This window comes from Prionailurus viverrinus, chromosome A2 (assembly GCF_022837055.1).
Source record: "Prionailurus viverrinus isolate Anna chromosome A2, UM_Priviv_1.0, whole genome shotgun sequence".
In the NCBI taxonomy this organism is placed as follows: domain Eukaryota; kingdom Metazoa; phylum Chordata; class Mammalia; order Carnivora; family Felidae; genus Prionailurus; species Prionailurus viverrinus.
In genome coordinates, this window is record NC_062562.1 from 11,271,166 (window position 1) to 11,284,785 (window position 13,620).

The 13,620-nt window shown below is 46.3% G+C and overlaps 1 pseudogene; it reads left to right on the top strand.

Moving 5' to 3' along the window:
• Positions 1–7,693: 7,693 nt before the first annotated feature.
• Positions 7,694–8,642, top strand: LOC125149636 (olfactory receptor 1361-like; annotated as a pseudogene).
• Positions 8,643–13,620: the final 4,978 nt, after the last annotated feature.

Here is a 13,620-nt window from a genome sequence, read left to right on the forward strand (position 1 = left end):
ACTTCACACCCCTTAGCAGCTATAGTAAAAAAAGACGGACAATAACAAGTGTTGGTGAGGATGTGGAGAAGATGGAACTCGTATACGTTGCTGGGGGGAACATAAAGTGGGAGAGCCACTGTGGAAAACAGTTTGGCAGAGTTCCCCAAAAAAGCTGAACACAGAATTGCCACATGACTCAACAATTCTGCACATAGGGATGTACCCAAAAGAACTGAACTCAGAGACCCGAAGAGATATCAGTACACAGATGTTCACAGTGGTCCTATGCACAATAGCCAAAAGGCGGAAATACCCCAAATGTCCATGGTGAATGGATAAACAAAATGTGGCTCATTCATACGACGGAATGTTACTCGGCCGTGAAAAGGAATGAGGCGCTGACATACACTACAATGTGGATGAGCCTAGAAGCTGTCGTGCTGAGTGAAAGAAGCCAGACACGAAAGCCCACATGCATCATTCCATTTATATAAAACGAGCAAATCCACAGGGACGGAAAGCGATTGGTGCTTGCCAGGGTCTGGGGGAGAGGGACGGTCAGTGAGTACAGATGGGGGACAGCGTGTCCTTCTGGGGAGATAAAAATGTTCTGGAACTAGATAGAGGTGGTGGTCGCACATTGTGAATATGCTACATGCCATTGAAGTGGTCGCTTCTGAATGGCTAATTCTGTCATGTGAATTTCACCTTAATTAAGAAATAAATGTCAGTAGGCTGTTGCTTCCAGCAAAGGGGAGCCACGGACATAGCCCAGAGGTGAGGCAGCTCCAGGCAGAGCTGAGGGGGCGGAGGGGGGGAGTCTGCTGGGCTCAGGCCCCACAGGGAAGGTCCCCCGAAGAGGCCCAGAGCCCCCTGCCACCTGCAGCTCAGGAGTAGAGGGAAAGGCCCAGAGCAAGCTGCAGTCGCCCTCCTCCCCAAAGAGACAGGCCAGTAGGACAGAGTGTGAAGCGGACAATTAGCACGTGCCCCAGCAAGACACGGGGGACTGGGCTCGAGGAATGGGATGGAGGGATAAATCTGACTCTGTCAGGTCCTTGAGCTCCCTCTTGTGAGGCCAAAGTCTTGCCTCTACATCACGTGTGGCCCACAACGCTCTCCCAGCAAAAGCTGGCTCACCTTTGGAGACACATCTCTGTGGCTAGAGGTGACACCTTCCGTAGGTGAGTGGGGAGAAAGGGAGGCAGACAGGGTAAACCACAAGCAGGGGACTGTGGAGTCTCCAGCCAGGCTTGCTGTGTGCCTCAGGGGAGTGGCTTTGCTTCTCTGGGCTTCAGTTATTTGTCTGTATAATGAAAACAAAATAAAATAGGAAGTGTCCTGTGCTAAGAGGTCCTCACCGGAGAGCTTGAGGAGGTTTGGAGCAAAAGAAACTGCAAGGTGGGTAGTTGATTGTCCTTTCCAAGCTTCCTGATCCTAGAAATGGAGGTAAGAGTGCCCATCTTAGAGGGTAAAGTAAGACGAAGCATGTCGAACTCCTTGCCGTGGCATGCACAGGAGGCATGTAAGAAAGGTTAACTGTTAGCAGCAGGGCAATGGGGAGCCAGTGCAGGGTTCTAAGCAAGGGAGAGGCATGTCATTTCACCGTGGTGGTGGCCATTATGGAGGCTCATCCAGAAGAGGAAATCTGGAACCAAAGAGCCCAGAGAAGGAGCAGGGTTGAAGTTGAAGAATGACAAGACAGGAACCTAGTAGGGTACAGGGAGGAGAGGAAGAAGAGAGGAAGCTCAGGTAGAACCTTCAGGATGCAGTGAGTGGGGCGGAAGGAGACCAGGCTACCACCCACATCTCTGGCCCAGGTGCCTGGGGGGGTCAGTGAGGCCAGCGCTAAGCCCGGGCACAGAGGTAGAACAGGATTGGGGGTAGACGCTGAGCTGGGCTTGACACAGGGTCTGTGGGAGCCAGGGCAAGTTCAGCAAAGGTGGGGCACCCAAGAGATGTGTCTGGAGCCTTGGGATGGGAGCTCGAGGGACGCAGTGACCTTGACCTGAGAGTGAGGTGGAATCTATCATTTACTTACCCACCCATCTCTCCTGGTGAGTTCCTTGAAGGTATGTGGGGACCAGTATGTGTGTGCGTGTGTGTGTGTGTGTGTGTGTGTGATATTGCATAGATCATGCTTCAGGCTGAAACATAGTTTGTATTCATCCTTCAAATTAAGAAGTAAAACATCCATGTACATCCCCCCCCCCACCATTCCCATATTCCCATACTGTCCATGTCGCTGCCCTCCCTACCCCTCTCTCTGACACACCCAACATCTACAGCAGTGTCGATCACTCCCATAAACATTTTGCACCTTTACTACAAGGGACATATCCATGAACAATCCATAGAATCATTTTGCGTGTTTTTAAACTTTACTTAAGCAACATTCTTCTTTATTTTATTTTATTTTATTTTATTTTATTTTATTTTATTTCACTTTAAGTTTATTTATTTATTTTGAGAGAGGCAGAGACAGTGCAAGTGGGGGAGGGGCAGAGAGCAAGGGAGAGAGAGAATCCCAAGCAGGCTCTGAGCTGTCAGCACAGAGCCCAATGTGGGGCTTGAACCCACAAACCGTGAGATAATGACCTGAGCCGAAACCAAGAGTTGGATGCTCAAATGACCGAGCCACCCAGGTGCCCCTTTTCTTTATTTTTTTTAATTTTATTTAAATCCAAGAAAGTTAACATATAGTGTACCATTGGTTTCAGAAGTAGGATTTCATGATTCATCACTTACATATAACACCCAGTGCTCATCCCAACAAGTGTCCTCTTCAATGCCCATCACCCATTTAGCCCACCCCCCACCCACCTCCCCTCCAGCAACCCTCAGTTTGTCCTCTGTATTTAAGAGTCTTGTATGGTTTGCCTCCCTCTCTGTTTTCATCTTATTTTTCCTTCACTTCCTCTATGTTCATCTGTTTTGTTTCTTTAATTCCACATATGAGTGAAATCATACAACCTTCTTCTTTTTTTAAATGTTTATTTATTAGCCATACAGAGAAAGACAGATACCATATGGTTTCACTCTTATGTGGATCTTGAGAAACTTAACAGAAACCCATGGGGGAGGGGAAGGAAAAAAAAAAAGTTAGAGTGGGAGAGAGCCAAAGCACAAGAGACTGTTAAAAACTGAGAACAAACTGAGGGTTGATGGGGGGTGGGAGGGAGGGGAGGGTGGGTGATGGGTATGGAGGAGGGCACCTTTTGGGATGAGCACTGGGTGTTGTATGGAAACCAATTTGACAATAAAGTTCATATATTGAAAAAAGTAAATAAATAAATAAAAAATAAAATGTTTATTTATTTATTTTGAAAGAGAGCACAAGAGCGTGAGTTGGGGAGAGGCAGGGAGAGAGGGAGAGAGAAGCCCAAGCAGGCTCCAAGGTATCAGTGCAGGGCTTGGGGCTCGATCCCATGAACCGAGAGATCATGACCTGAGCCCAGATCAACAATCGGATGCTTAACCTATTGAGCCACCCAGGCACCCCATATACCACATTTTCTTGACCATCCACTGACAGATTCTTGGGTTGTTTTCCATATCTTGGCTATTGTGAATAATGCAGCAATGAACTTGGGATTGCAGATAGCTCTCAGCTATTCTGTTTTCATTTCCTTTTTAATTTTTTGAGGAACCTCCATATAGTTTTCCATAGTGGTTGCACCAGGATTTGGAATTGTACTCTACATATTATGGGGAGGGGGAATGGAATGCTACACAAAGGGCAAGATTTAGTTTACTTCTGTAAAAGCTCCTCCTGCTTGCTTAACGAAGATGTTATTTTAGGGGCCAGAAGTGGAAAACAGAGCCATGTGGATATCTGGGGAAAAAGAATGTTTAAGCAGAGGGAACAGAAAGTGCAAAGGCCCTGAGGCAGAAGCATGTCTGGCTTGTTCCGGGAACATCAGTGATACCAGAAATGAGTGCAGTGGAGAGTAGGAGGTGAGATCATAAATGAGAAGGGAAAGATGGAAGGAGGTACGGTTCAAGATTGTCATTAGGTCACTTGTAGCTTCAAAAAGTCAAGTTTTCTCTTAACATCAGTACCAATGTTCAAGGTGCTGAGTCCTTTCTCACCTTCTACCGAACAAACAATTCAAATTGAAAGCCAAGTCCTAGCTCTTGTAATCCTGTCTGAGATTTTTATATATTCAATACCTCTTCACGTGATTAAGCTCTAGCAATGGTTTAATTGTCCTATTTATTTGAAGAGCTTGATTGCATTAACATTTGTTCCACGGAGCTTCACACATATACTTTGATCAACTCTTAGGATTCCATAAATGGATTTGTTTTTACTCGTGTCATCAAACAACAAATTCATTTTCATAAAATCTAGTCATGGACCTCCAAATAGTCTCCCACTCCCCGCACCTGGGGATTGATGTTTATTTTGTTGGTTTTCAGATAGCATTGCACATTTCTTCATTCTTGTAATATCTTTCACTTCCGTCTCGGTGGGGTTTTTTTTCAATTATTTTTATGTGTTCAGTTCTTTTTAGACATCAAATTACCATCAGCTTTAATAACCCAACCAAACCTTTTTTTGTAAAACCAGAGTATTGATGTCCCTCTTAGAAATGTATTTATTAAAGCCAAATCTTAAACAACTAAAAACAAACCAAAAAACACACACCTTTATTTTCTAAAGGCTGACTCCTTTCCCACAATTTTACTGAGAAAAGGATTTACAAGACCTGGCCTGATTTCCAGTCTGTTCTTTGCAGCTTTGGCTCCTCTCAGATTGTCCATTTGTGTCCAAATACGCCTCCAATTTTCACTATTTCCGTCTCCAGTTCTTCAGATACATTGGTTTATTCTCTGCATTTCCTGGATGCGTGGTGGCATATGTAAAGTTCTAAGAGAAATATTTAAAGTATTCCATTTTAGTTATATCTTTTTTGACTCATTCAGCAACAACTAAACAAAAAGACTTGAATGATAACAAATTAAAACATCCAGAATGTTTTGCACACTTTGCCCAAAACTCTGGACTTACATTATATCTGTACAAACTCGCAGAAAGTCTTCACATGCATATTTTTTGTGGAGATGACATTTCTAAAACACCACCAAACTGTCACAAGCATCATGTGACCACCTTTTCAGATCCAATGAATTTGACTCTATTTTTTACTTATGTCAGATTTCGTTCAAATGTTGTTCTGAAATAAATCACACAGCCTCGTGCGATCAACCACAAACCTAAAACTACTTTCAAGGTCTTGAATTTCACTTTTAAAATAAATTACAGAAACAATTCTAGTGACACTGATCATGGTTGAGGTTTTAGTTACTTGAGGTAATTTTTCACAAAGCTGTTTTTTCTTTTCAGTAAGTGGGTTTTGCCACACACAGATCCACAAGTCTGAATGGTACTGTCATGCCCATATGGGTATTATAGTTTTTGAGGTTTTATTAATTATTTTGTTTCTGCAAAGTCTCAGTTACTTTTAACCATACATCGGAGTATTTTAAAAAGTCATATTACTTTTGGGGCACCAAGGTGGCTCAGTTAGTTAAGCATCCAACTTTGGCTCAGGTCATGATCTCATGGTTCATGAGTTCAAGCCCCTCATCGGGCTCTGTGCTGACAGCTCAAAGCCCAGAGCCTGCTTCTGATTCTGTCTCCCTCCCTCTCTCTCTCTCTCTCTCTCTCTCTGCCCCTCTCCTATTTTCACTCTGTCTCTCCTTCTCAAAAATGAATAAACATTAAAAAAAATTTTTTTTACGGGATGCCTGGGTGGCTCAGTCAGTTGGGCATCTGATTTCAGCTCAGGTCATGATCTCACGGTCCGTGAGTTCGAGCCCCGCGTCAGGCTCTGGGCTGATGGCTCAGAGCTTGGAGCCTGCTTCGGATTCTGTGTCTCCCTTTCTCTGCTCCTCCCTCACTCACGCTCTGTCTCTGTCTCTCCAAAATGAATAAACTTGAGTGAACAGCTTGTGAGCAGTATTTGGATCTAACACCTCTTTCACCTGTTACTTCCTATAAACTATCTGTATTTTTATTGCTAAATAATTATTTGCCAAAAATATAAATTGGTTGTCATATTTTACAGTGAGTCTTACATCGAAGCAAAACTGTTTCAGGATGCTGTGACTTCTGCTGTCATCAGATGTCGCAGGGTTACAATTCACAGTGAATAGCATTCCTCCTCTCCTCTCCCACAAATTCAGAGTACTGTTCATATTTACTAGGAACATGAAAAAGCTTATTGAAACCTTGTTGCCTTTTCATCCTGAATCCTTTTTTAAAAATTTTCTTAAATGCGTATTTATTCTTGAGAGAGAGAGGCAGAGCACGAGTGGGGGACAGGCAGAGAGAGAGGGAGACGCAGAATCCCAAGAAGGCTCCAGGCTCTGAGTTGTCAGCACAGAGCCTGACAAGGGGCTTGAACCCATGAACTGCGAGTCCATGACCTGAGCCAATGCCGGATGCTTAACCTACTGAGCCACCCAGGCGGCCCCTGGATCTTTTCTTTTCAATGTTTTATTATAAACTTGATTTGATCATTATCCAAGCATCGCACACTTAATCACTTATGCAAAAGTTACAATGCACAAATGGTAAATGCCGAAGTAAATCTTACCTAAGACCAAAGCCCACCTCGGATTTGAGGATAGTGACACACTGGTACCTCTCTTACAGTGCAGAGCATTTCATGAGCACATGACTACGCCGCTCACAGTGACAATAGCCAAACTGGCAAAAGGTTTGGCAAATATTTCTCAGATGTTGCCAGTGTATCAGAGCTCATTGCAACCTTCAACAGCAATGAATTGAAGTATTGAGTTTATGTTATGATTTGTATTGTTGATTAATTTTACTATTCTTTGGAAGGACTATAAGCGTATGCTCTAGCCTGTGTCAAACATTTCCGGATTTTATCAATGGACACTTGTGCCGGCACGTGCTGGCTGTCTTGGAGGGGTGGTGGGGGGTCATGGCTCCTCTTGACATGTAAGAACAGGCAATGTTTTTGAAAAGTATGGCGGTCCAGGGAAGCAGGGAAAGGGGGCAGTAGCTGGAGAGCTATTTGGGACAAAGAAGGGATTCTCTCAAAGATGGAAGGAATTCTGGAATCCTTGAGTCTTCCTTTGGATTCTCCCCACAGCAGGTTCTGAGTCGAGGACTTGAGTCCAAATAGTTTCGTTAGGAGGTAGTCCCAGGAGAGCCAATGAACGTTTGGGAAAGGGAGGCATGGATGAGCAGATTCCCACTTTGGGGCAGCTGAAGGGTGATGTTTCTAGGGATCCCAGAGAAAGCACACCTCAGCACTGCCTCGCTCAGGAGTGATGAAACCAGGGGAGTCGCCCAAAAAGCCCTGTCCTTTGCCGGCTATAAGTCACTCCAGGGAATGCTAATGCCCACATCCCCACATGTGAAGGCTGAGCTCGTGACTGTACCCAGACAAAGCCCTGGGGCATAGAGGTGTAGGGGGTGAGGGTGAGAAATGGCCCGGTGCTTGGCAGCAGTCCATCCATCTGCAGGTGGATGATGGGGAATGAACGGCGTATTCACTGATGGAAATCATGCAGCAAAGCAGGTGGGTGGGCGGGGGTCCTGGTGGGGGAGAGCGTGGGAAGAATGGATGAATGCCTAGAACTAGCGAGAGGGCATGAGATCCAGGGCGCGGTGCAAGGGCTGGCGAGGCAGGACCCTGGACAATTCCTGGATTTCCTTTCTGATTGCTCCAAGATGGCGGTGGAAGGGGCAACTCTCACGGGGGTCTCTGAGTTCCTGCTCCTGGGCCTCTCAGGGAACCGAAAGCAACAGCAGCTGCTCCTCATATTCTTCCTGAGCATGTCCCTGGTCACGGGACTGGGGAACCTGTTCATCGTCCTGGCCATCGCCACCGACTCCCAACTCCACACGCCCACGTACTTCTTCCTGGCTAAGCTGGCCTTTGTGGACATTTGCTTCACCTCCACCACCATTCCCAAGATGCTGGCCAACCTCGTGTCAGGACACAAAGGGATCCCTTAACGCAGGCTGCCTGACCCAGATCTTCTTCTTCATCTGGTTTGCTGGCATCGATAGCTTCCTTCTGATGGCCATGGCCTATGACCGCTATGCGGCCATCTGTCACCCTCTACACTACACTGTGTCTGTGATGCCACACCTCTGTGGCCTCCTGGTGGCTGCATCCTGGACTGCAGCCTTCGGGAACGCCCTGACCCACACAGTATTACTGACTCGCCTCTTGTTCTGCACCCACAACCAGGTTCCCCATCTCTTTTGTGACCTCAGCCCTCTGCTGAAGCTGGCCTGCTCTGGCACCTTTCTCAATAATGCAATGTTGTACACCGGAGGCACCCTACCCATCATCACTCCCTTTGTGGGTATCTTGGTCTCCTACACATGCATTTTTGTCTCCGTGCTGAGGATCCCATCCACGAGAGGCAAGCAGAAGGCTTTCTCCACCTGTGGCTCTCACCTCTCTGTGGTGTCCCTGTCCTACAGGACACTCATCAGGGTTTATTTCAGCCCTGTGTCCTCCCACACGGCCCAGAAGGACACGGCCGCTGCAGTGATGTACGTGGTGGTCACTCCCATGCTGAACCCCTTCATGTACAGCCTACGCAACAGTGACAGGACGGGTGCTTTGGGGGCCCTCATCGGTAGGAAGCCAGTGTTTATTCAGTGACCATAACATTGGGATGTTTCAGTGTCCAAATCCGGGGCCCATCTGTACTAAATTTCCCTGTATAGTTCCAATCTGAGATATTTCTTTCACTTCACTCTTGGTTCTCTGTTTATTACATCATCCTTCCAACAGCTATTTATTGGACATCTATTACATTGCAGACACTCTTTGAAGGGCTGAGGGTCCAGCAGGGAACAAACAAAACCCCTGACCATGTGGTGCTCACACTGCAGCCTGAAGAACACATCACAGCTAAAAGAGAGTGTTCTCTGGGGCATCTGGGTGGCTCAGTCCATTGAGTGTCCGACTCTTGATTTCGGTTCAGGTCATGATCCCAGGGTCGTGGAATCGAGCCTCGCATCCAGCTCCGCGTTGACTGTGGAGTCTGCTTAAATTCTCTCTCTCTCTCTCTCTCTCTCTCTCTCTGTCTCTCAGGGTGCCTGGGTGGCTCAGTTGGTTAAGCATCTGACTTCGGCTTTGGTCATGATTGCACAGTTCATGAGTTTGAGCCCCACATCAGGCTCTCTACTGTCAGCACAGAGCCTGCTTCAGATCTTCTGTCTCTCTCTCCCTCTGCCCCTCTCCCCTGAGCGCTCTCTCTCTCTCTCTCAAATAAAAAATTTCAAAAAAGGGAGTGCCTAAAAAAAGGAAGTGCTCTGCTGATGAGAGAGACCAGAACACAAGCCCCACTTTGGTTAAGATTCAGGTTAGGCAACTATAATAAAAAGACCCAATTGCAAAGGCTCAAGAGTTATAAGATTTTGCAGACTGCACTCTTTGTTTCTTTAACAACTTAGTTCCTTCAAAAAGCTTAGAGTAGACTTCTGGTCTTGTTGTTTCCAGTGAGTTCCATTGCTAGGCACCAGATCCGATGGGCTTTTCTAGCCAGAGCTCTTGTGTTTATTTAATTTGCAATATTTGCTTCCTTGAACTACCTACACTTTTGTCACTCCCCGTTAATGGTCACCCGAAACAATAGCCTTAGGTGGGAGGCAAGATCCTTATTTACACTGTTTTGAAGGAACAGGAAGCTGTTGGCTCTTCTAACCTTGTGATGTTTCTGACTTTGAAACGTGGCCAATTCTCCTCCAAGATCATCTCTCTCTTGTGATGCCTTGCTGCAAGCGGCAAGCAGCAGCCAACTCACAGTGACATTCTAGCTCTTTCCAATCACTTCTGCAAACACAGGCTCAGGAGACATATGATCTACCTGTCAGGTTGTCACCCATGGCGGTATTTCTGGACGAGGTTCTTTGGCATAACAAGGGTTACCAGCTTTCCCAGCCTGCAAAATTTGTGTCCTTAACCACCGGACCACGCAGCTCATTCAACTGGTTCTTCATTTGTGGGATGGCAACATCTCACTTCTGGTACCAGTTTCTATATTGGTCAGGATGAACAGCGTATGGGCTGTATTAGTTTCCTGGGGATTCTGTAAAAACAAACAAATAAAAAGACCAAAACCAACCAACCAAACAACCACAAACGAGGTGGCTTACACAGAAATTCATTCTCCCACCATTCTGGAGGCCTGAAGTCCAAAATCAAGGTGTTGGCAGATTGGCTCCTGCTGAGGCTGTGAGGGAAAATCTGTCCTGAGCCTCTCTTCTAGCTGGGGAGAAACTGGTGCTTTGCTGGCCATCTTTGGTGTCCCTTAACTTGTAGATCATGCCTTCGTCATTACATGGTATCCTCCTGGTGTGCATGGCTGTCTCCAAACACCCCCTTTTTATAAAGACACCAGTTCTCTTGGAGTAGGAACACACCCTACCCCAGAATGACATCATCTTAACCATTATATCTGCAACAATCCTATTTTTAAGATATGAATTTGGGGAGGAGACATGAGGCAACCCATAACATTTTTTTAATGTTTATTTATTTTGAGAGAGAGATAGAGAGAGAGGCAGAGAGAGAGAGGGAGAGAGAGAATCTCAGGCAGGCTCCATGCTGTCAGTGCAGAGCCCAACTCGGGGCTTGATCTCACGAACCATGAGATCGTGACCTGAGCTGAGATCAACTGAGATCAAGGAGATACCCTTCTGAGGAGCTCTGCAGCTGTCATAGATTTTGGTTCCTCTGGTGCAAATTAGTGCCAACAGGCACAGGCAGGGGCCCTTGATTTCAAAGGAAATCTCTAGAACTCTTAGTAGGCTATTTGCTTTGAGTCCGTAACCATGCCCAAAGTTCTTTCCCAGACAGAATGTTTGCATTCCTTGATGTGCTCATGTCTCTCTAGCACATTAACGGTGGCTACTTGAGGTCATTTGAAAACAAAGGTCTTGGCAGACCTGTGTGCTGGTCTCAGCCCACTGTTGGTGATGCTCTGGCTGGGAACGCCGAAGGCACTCACCTGAGCCTGTGCTATTTGTGAGGGTGGCCACAGACATTTCCCCCTCGACAGGAGTCAGTGTTGTGGTGGAACAGCCCTCGTGGTTCTTGCTACGATTACAGGGTACACCTCAGCAACAACTATTGAGGAGCTTTGAAACAAATAAGACTCTTCTGCATATTTCTGGAGGGTACACAGCACACCTGGGGGCCACGCAGCAAGGTTATAGGGAGACAGAGAACATAGACTTCAGGCTCTGCGTTTACTAGGGTCCATGGATGAGGTGCCTAGGGTTTGGGGGGCTCACTCTCTATTGGCTAATTTAGAAATTTTTTAACATTTATTTACCATTGAGAGACAGAGACAGAGTGCGAGTGGGGGAGGGGCAGAGTGAGAGGGAGACACAGAATCCAAAGCAGGCTCCAGGCTCCAAGCTGTCAGCACAGAGCCCGAGGTGGGGCTCGAACCCACGAACCGTGAGATCATGACCTGAGCCAAGCCAAAGTCGGATGCTTAACCGACTGAGCCACCCAGGTGCCCCTGTATTGGCTAATTTAAAGCATAAGAGCAAGAATTAGGGAGTTGGAAGGGGAAAGTGGGGTCACTCAAGCAGTCCATTATTTAGATTATCCAGAGGTTTCTAAAAGGGGAACTTCATGCTGAGGGTTCCCTAATTCCTTATCTAGTGTGTCCATTAGTAACTGCGTCATGTTTATTCAAGATGGGTGACTTATTTGGTCATAAAAAATAAGGAAATCCTACGCCGGGGCAGCCTGGGTGGCTCAGTTGGTTAAGCGTCTGACTCTTGATTTTGGCTCAGGTCATAATCCCAGGGTTGTGGGATCGAGCCCCACGTCAGGCTCTGCGCTGAGTGTGGAGCCTGCTTGAGATTCTCTCTCCCCCTCTACCTCTCCCCACCTCTTAAACAAAAAAAAAAAAAGGAAAACCTGCCGTTTGCGCCAAGATGGATGACTCCAGGGCATTGTGCTAATTGCAATAAGTCAGAGAAAGACAAATACTGTTTGGTCTCACTTATATGAGGAACCTAAAACAAAACAAAAAGAAAAAAAGAAAAAAAATTCCTAGATCCAGAGAACTGATGGATGGTTGCCAGAGGCTGAAGGGTGAGTGATAGGGAAAATGGGTACAGGTGGTCAAAAGGTACACACTTCCAGTTATAAAATAAATAAGTCATCGAGTGCAATGTCCAGCCTGGTGACTGTGGTTAATGATACTCTACCATATATGAAAGTCGCTAAGGGAGTGGATCTTAAAATTTCTCTTCACAAGAAGAAAGGAGAGTATAACCATGTGTGGTGACGGACGTCAACGAGAGGTACCGTTGGTCTTTCACAATATATACAAATATCGAATCATTAGGTTGTACACCTGAAACTAAAAACAAACAAGTAAGCAAACAAACAAAACAATCTGAGTCAGAACAAGAGTCAGCGAACTATAGCTTATGGGCCAAATCTGGCCCACCACCTGTTTGGGTAAATAAAATTGGATTGGATTGAAACACATTTTTGAAAAAAATGGACATCTTGGGGTACTTGGGTAGCTCAGTCGGTTGAGCATCCAACTCTTGATTTCAGCTCATGATCGCAGGGTCGTGGGATCGAGCCCCGAGTCTGGCTCTGCACTGAGCATGGAGCCTGCTTAAGATTTTCTCTCTCTCTCTCTCTCTCTCTCTCTCTCTCTCTTTCTCTCTCCCCCCATCCCTCTCCCTCTCTCCCCTGCTCATGCTCTCACTCACTCTCTCTCTCTCTCAATCTCAAAAATAAGATAAAATAAAATAAAATGGACATTTTTTGAAATGGATGCCTCTTACCCTGCAGAAGGCAATGCCCTGCTTAACCACGGGTTCCAAAATCAGGATCATGGGGTTTCTCCAACCCTTTGAGGACTCTCATCTGTGGACTTTTCTATCTCTATGCACCAACTCTTGTCCCCTGAGTCCACATCTTTCTTGTAATACTTTGCAAAACTCAGCAAGGAGCAACCAATTCACAATGATATTCTTGCTCCTTCTTTTTTAAATTTTTTTAATGTTTATTTATTTTTGAGAGAGACAGAGACAGAATGCGAGTGGGTTAGGGGCAGAGGGGGAGGGAGACACAGAATCCGAAGCAGGTTCCAGGCTCCGAGCTGGCAGCACCGAGCCTGACGCAGGGCTTGAACTCACGGACCGCGAGATCATGACCTGAGCCGAAGTCGGATGCTTAACCGACTGAGCCACCCAGGTGACCCTGTTCTTGCTCCTTCTAATCCCTCCATCTAGAGATGCAGGCTTTGTAACCGCTTGAACGATCTTCCAAGTTCTCAACAATTATAGTTTCACCTTGGCCGTGACCTGAAGAGGATGCCCAGCTCTAGCCTGGGGTACCATGTCCTCACAACCCAGCCACTAAGCTAATGCCACCTACTGCCATGGCAGCACCCCACTTCCAGGACCGACTACTCTATTTGTTAGGACAAAAGTCTAAAGCTCCAGCAAAAAGAGAGAATCCCAAAATGCAGTATTTCAACCAAGACAGAAGCTGATTTTTCTCTGAGTCCCGGGTCGGCAGGAAGCTCTCTCTTCATGCAGCCGTTTTAGGTACCAATTTCCATCCATCCCTAAGACACTGGGGTTGTTTGCAA